The sequence below is a fragment of the Pteropus medius genome, unplaced genomic scaffold (genome assembly GCF_902729225.1).
Source record: "Pteropus medius unplaced genomic scaffold, Ma_sr-lr_union100, whole genome shotgun sequence".
In the NCBI taxonomy this organism is placed as follows: domain Eukaryota; kingdom Metazoa; phylum Chordata; class Mammalia; order Chiroptera; family Pteropodidae; genus Pteropus; species Pteropus medius.
Window position 1 is genome coordinate 8,434,930 of NW_024350319.1, and position 6,820 is coordinate 8,441,749.

Here is a 6,820-nt window from a genome sequence, read left to right on the forward strand (position 1 = left end):
CGCATTTTAGGAGGTCAATGTTACTCTGATGCCAAAATCTGGTAAAGATAACACGCAAAAAAGAAAACTACAGACCAATATCTCTCATGAACACAGATGCAAAAATCCTAAATAAGATACTAGAGAACCGAATACAGCAATATATTAAAAAGATTATACACCACGATCAAGTTGGCTTCATCCCGGGGCACAAGGATAGTTCAATATATGCAAATCAATTAATGTGATACACCACATAAACAAATTAAAAAATAAGAATCATATGATTATATCAATAGATGCAGAAAAAGCCTTCAACAAGATACAGCATCAATTTATGATCACAATACTTAACAAACTTGGTATAGAAGGAAAGCACCTTAACATAATAAAGGCCATTTATGACAAACCCTCAGCCAACATTATACTTAATGGTGAAAAACTGAAAACCTTCCCTCTAAGATCAGGAACAAGGTAAGGCTGTTCACTATCACCATTGTTATTCATTATAACATTGGAGGTCCTAGCAAATGCAATCAGACAAAAGATATAAAAGGCATCTAAATAGAAACAAAGAAGTCAAACTGTCACTATTTGCAGATGACATGATTCTCTATATAGAAAACCCTAAAGACTCCTCAAGAACACTACTAGAGACAATAAGCAAATACAGTAAAGTATTTGGATATAAAATCAACATTCAAAAATCCATAGCGTTCCTATACTCTAACAACGAAGTGTCAGAAAAAGAAGTTGAAAAAATAATTCCTTTCGCAATTGCAACAAAAAGAATAAAATATCTAGGAATAAATTTAATGAAACATGTGAAGGACCTATATAATAAAAACTATAAGACCTTACTAAAAAGAAATCGAAGAAGATACAAAAAATGGAAAGATATTCCGTGTTCTTGAATTGGAAGAATCAACATAGTTAAAACGACCATATTACCTAAAGCATTATACAGATTTAATGCAATCCCTATCAAAATCCCATCGGCATTTTTTAAAGAAATAGAACAAAAAATCATCAGATTTGTATGGAAGCACAAAAGACTCCGAATTGCCAAAGCCATCTTGAGGAAAAATAACAAGGCTGGACGCATCACTCTGCTCGACTTCAATTTATACTACAAAGTGACAGTAATCAAAATGGCATGATGTTGGCAGCAAAACAGACACATGGACCAATGGAACAGAATCAAGAGTCCAGAAGTAAACCCATATTTATATGGGCAAATAATTTTCAACAAAAAAGCCAAAAACATACATTGGAGAAAGGAAAGCCTCTTCAATAAATGGTGCTGGGAAAACTGGAAAGCCACTTGCAAAAGAATGAAACTAGACTGTTACCTATTACCACACACCAAAATTAACTCAAAATGGATTAAGAATCTGAATATAAGAACTGAAACAGTAAAATGCATAGAAGAAAACATAGGAACGAAACTCAAGGACCTTGGACTTAAAGAGGATTTTATGAATTTGACCTCAAAGGCAAGGGAAGTAAAAGTAAAAATAAATGAATGCGACTACATCAAACTAAAAACCTTCTGCTCAGCAAAAGAAACCGTCAACTAAGTGAGGAGACAATAATCCGAATGGGAAACTATATTTGTAAGCAATGCCTCCGATATGGGCCTAATATCCAAAATATACAAAGAACTCATAAGACTCAATAACAACAAAAAATGGGCAGAGGACCTGAACAGACACTTCTCCCTAGAGGACATACAATGGCTAACAAACATATGAAAAGATGCTCAACATCGCTAGCTATTAAGGAAATGCAAATCAAAACCACAATGAGATACCATCTCACACCTGTTAGAATGGCTATAATCAACAGGACAAACAATAACAAATGTTGGAGAGGATATGGAGAAATAGGAACCCTCATACACTGCTGGTGGGACTGCAAATTGGTACAGCCACTATGGAAAACAGTATGGAAGTTCCTCAAAAAACTAAGAATTGATCTACCATATGATCCAGCAATCCCTCTACTGGGTATTTACCCCAAAGACTTGAAAACTCATATCTATAAAGATATTTGCATACCAATGTTCATAGCAGCATTATTCACAGTGGCCAGGACATGGAAGCAACCGAAGTGCCCTATGATAGATGATTGGCTAAAGAAGCTGTGGTACATATATACAATGGAATATTACTCAGCCATAAGAAGAGAAGAAATACTACCATTTGCAACAACATGGATGGAACTCAGGATAATCATGCTAAGCGAAATAAACCAGATAGAAATGTTGAAAATCACATGATATCACTTACATGATATCACTTACATAAACCTAAAAACAACAAATGAGCAGGACAAATAAATGGAGACTTATGAACACGGTCTATAGACTAGTGGTTACCAGAGCACTATAGAGTAGTGGTAATTAGTAGGGTGGGAGAGGAGGGGGGAGGTCGACGGGGTAAAGGGGATCAAATATATGGTGGCTGAAGGAAACTGGACTTTGAGTGGTGAACACATAATAGAATATACAGATGTCAAATGATAATGTACACCTGAAAATTATATGATTGTATTAACCAATGTTATCCCAATAAATTTAATTAAAAAAAAAAAGAACAGTGGCTATTATTACTAGTTTTACTTTATTCCCTTCTTAATATCTACAAGTAAATAAAAATTACTTGCAGGTGTTTTTTGGAGAAGTGAGGCAAAGATGTAACTTTCATAGAAAAGGAGAGGGAGGAATAAACTTAGCTTCAAAGCCTTCTGTCAGTATTGAGTCTTCCAGTTAGCCTCAGATGATTTGCCTGAAAAGAACTGATGTTCTGGTTTTCAAAGCTTTAGGGTTGGTGAAGTGCTTGCATGGCAGATTTCTTGTGGAAAACTCACATTCAGTTTATGCTTGGTGTCCTGCCCCTCACAATTCATTGGTCCTATACAACATTAAAACACAAATTTTATGCAAATAGTTAGGCCAGCAGCTCAGGGAAAACAACTGCTGTACTATAAAAGAATATACCGCGTGTGTTTAGATTACCATTCATTAACATGGTTTCCAGTGAGAGAGATGTTTCCAACTGATGCAGAGCTGAAAGCAGATCTGGTACGAATTCTTCTTCCTATCCTGCACCTGGTTTCCCTTCCCCCTTCCCTGCCAGCCCCTCCATTGAGGCGGGCAGCCTAGGCCTGGTTCCTGTCACTAGCCAGGCTACAGTCTCAAATCCCAAGTCTGTGTTCTGGTTTCCCTCTGGGTCTTACGAGAGGTTTATCGACAAAATGCAGGCTCCTCATAATCTGTTCGAAAAGCCCACTGCGTTCAACAGGAAAATATGATCATCCTTTTGTGGTGAACCGTGCTGTGTGTTGTCATGATGGAGAAAATCTTCTGCAAGTATGTGCATGAAGGGAAATGAACTTGGGATAGTGGGGATGTTTTCACTCTGCTAGAAAAACAACCTCCTCTCTGCCAAAAAACCTAAGATCTGGTCTCCTTTGGGAAACTCTCTCTCTAGGTTTTACTTTGGAAACCATCTGCTCTCTCTGTGAGTATTTGCCCCCCAGGGAAATCCTGGCCTCTCAAAGTCTCAGCCTCATGTCCGGGGGAATTCCATACTCAAACTAGCCAGGACTTGGCTTGCCTTTCTTGGAGAGAAGGTTTTGCGAATCCAGCACTTTGCATGTGTTTATCCTTTGGGCCAAAAATTATCTAGAGATGAAACTAAGCTTTCTAATTATGTAAATAAATAACAAATATTCAAACTCTCTCTCTCTTAAAAAAGAAAGTCATATCATATGTGTAAATGGTACCTGAATTTCAGTTTCAGTTCTGCCAATTAACCACCACGTGACCAAGGACAGGTTGTGGATAAAATGTGGATACTAAATAAGCTGAACTCAATAGAATATGAGCAGAAAGTATAACATGACAACACAAAACAATAAATAAAATAACTTTATTCTTGTTCACTGTCGTCTCTTCAAATTTACTCTGTGGGCTGTTTCTTCTTCACTGCTACAGTGAAATTTCGGCAGAATCTTTTCAGTATGCTCAGATAATGCAAGTACTCCAATTATTTTTATGCATAATCATAGCCTCATTACCAGACTAAAAATGTCATAACCACTGCTTCATATTCTTATCACTACTACCACCCCTTACCTCACCCTCTTACCTCAGCTTGGTATTACTTTAGGCCTTGAGCTCGGAATGGGGGAAGGGCACTCTTGGCTTCTATATTCTTGTCTCACTGTTGTTGGGCCTTCTCTGGGCATATCAGGGTGGAGGTGGGCTAGTGAGAGATGATAGGTAAGCAACAGAAAATATCTTATTTGAATGGCATGGAAGTAATCTGTGGTGGAACTCTCTTGAGTGTAGCAGTGTTCCAAAGCTGGTTCTTCCTCCTGTGGGATGTTTTTGTGAGTTCCTCAGTGATATCTCACTGGATCTTTTTTTTTTCTCCCCCTCTTTAATTTCCGCTCCCACCCCTGACACACACACACACTTCCACCCCTGACCTATGGATGTTGCCATTTCCCCTTAAGAACTGGATCTCTGAAGGCGGGGCGTCTCCTCCCACATGCTCCCCGGCGTGCACCCGGGGCCTGGTGGCTCCCGGGCCTGGCACTCCCGGCCACTGGATCTTTTTAATCACAGCTTCCTCAGTGCTCACTTTTTGCTTGTTGGCTGCTTAAAATTCTCCCTTCTGCCTCTGAGCACATGGCTGTCAACTCTCTCATTGTGGTCATACTCTCATCCATGCAGTTTCTTGGGATAGGAGGTGAAATTGAAAGTAGCTCCATATTGCTTCTCTCCTATGTGGCTCATGTCGGATCCACAAGAAAAATTTGCACATTCTGGTCCTACCATGCTATTGGTGGAAGAGCTTTTTACTCCCAAGGTAGTTCTCTTTCTTTCTGCTCTACTGCCTTGAGCCAATCTGTCTCTAGCTTTCCTTGCCATTCTTATGCTTCCGGACTCCAGGATAGTAGGCCAATCCCTCCAAATAATTCCTTTGAAGTCCTCTTTCTTATTTAGGTCAAGGAGGAGAAGAAATCATCCCTTCTATGCCACAGAAGTGGAAATTCACAACAAATTAGCAGCTTTCTCCAAAGTAATTCTCTCTGCCAGCCATTTCGTATTCAGTTTTGTATATTTTCAAGGTAAATGGTGGCTCGAGATCTCTATATCAGGTTTGCATAACTCCAAATCGTGTATTCTGAATAAGTACGTAATATATATAATATCATGATAGATTAAAAGAGCTTGATAGCTCTCAAGAGGGAATATATAATTGGTGGGGAACAAAGACTTATGGCTAGATTCAGGTTGGGCGTTTTTGGCAGGAATACCACAGAGAAAATACTGTATCCTTCTCAGTATATCATGTCAGGAGGCAAATCATACCTATTTTCCCTATTACTGTGGAGGTTAACTTTGAACACTGAGTGATGTGTACCAGGTTTTTTCATTACAAAATTAGTATTTCTCCTTTGTAATAAATAAATTTTGTATGAGGAAATAACTTTGAGACTATGTAAATATCCAAATTCTTGTCAAACTTTCACTCACTAGTTTTAGGATCCATTGATAATTCCTGCCTGAAAAAAATTATTACTATATTAGTTGCTAAATGGTGATAAATTAGTATATTTTAATACATTAAGATATAAAATAAGGAAGTGACACCATTAAAAGCAACAGAAAAAAAATACCAGGCAATTTTGGAAAAGAGCCAAAGAGAATGATTAGAAATGAGAGACAACATCATTGAAGTTAAGAAGTCAATGGATTAATTAAATGCATATTAAACACAGCTGAAAAGAGAATGAATATACTAGAACGCACATCTATGAAATTATTCAGAATCCAGTCCATTAAGATGAAAAAATTTAAAAGCAGAATGTAGAGAAATGGGAGATAAAATAAGAACATTAAAGATGCTTAATAGATGTTTCAGAACAAAAGTTTTGATAGGTGTTTCAGAAGGAAGAAAGGAAAGAAGTCATTTTCAAATAAACAGTGACTGGCAATTTTCCAAAATTGTTAAAAGACATGTTAAAAGTTTCAGACTCAGTGAAATTGAGGACATCAAAAACTAAAAAGAATATTCTATCTATATCTATCATCTGCATCTATCTATGTCTATCTAACAGATTTGCTACAAAGTTTGAAAATTTGACTGACGGCAGAATTTCAGATAGCAACAACATAAGTCAGAAGACAATGGAATAATATTTTCAAGCTGGAGGAATACTACTGTTAACATAGAACCATTCAAGAGTAAAGAAGTTATATAAAGATTTTAAGACAAGAAATGCTAAGAAATTTTACTATTAATAATTTATCTTATAAAAGAATCTTTAAAAAGCTATATGGTAGTCTATGGCCATGCCACCCTGAATGTGCCTGATCTCGTCTGATCTCGGAAGCTAAGAAGGGTCAGGCTTGGTTAGTACTTGGATGGGAGACCACCTAAGAATACCAGGTGCTGTAGGCATTAACATAAATAAATAAATAAATAAATAAATAAATAAATAAATAAATAAATAGATTTTTTTTTTAATTAAAAAAATAAAAAATAAAGTGAAAAATAAAAAGCTATGTGGTAGGCAGAATTCTAAGATTGCCCCACAATACTCATCCCTGTTATAAATACATCTTCTATTAGTTATTCAATTAAAAATTAATCTAGGTACTACTGTGAAGAAATTTTGCTAATGTATTGACATGCCCCAAATCAGTTGATCTTAAAATAGGGAGAACAACCCTTTAAATATGGACCTAGGTGTCAAGACAGAGGGAGTCAGAGAGATTCAAAGTATGTGAGGGTACATAGAGAAGGCCACATGGCAAGGGATG

At 36.9% G+C, this 6,820-nt stretch overlaps 1 pseudogene; it reads left to right on the forward strand.

Annotated features, from left to right (window-relative positions):
• The first annotated feature begins 6,339 nt into the window (after nt 1-6,339).
• Nucleotides 6,340-6,458, forward strand: LOC120583587 (uncharacterized; annotated as a pseudogene).
• Nucleotides 6,459-6,820: the final 362 nt, after the last annotated feature.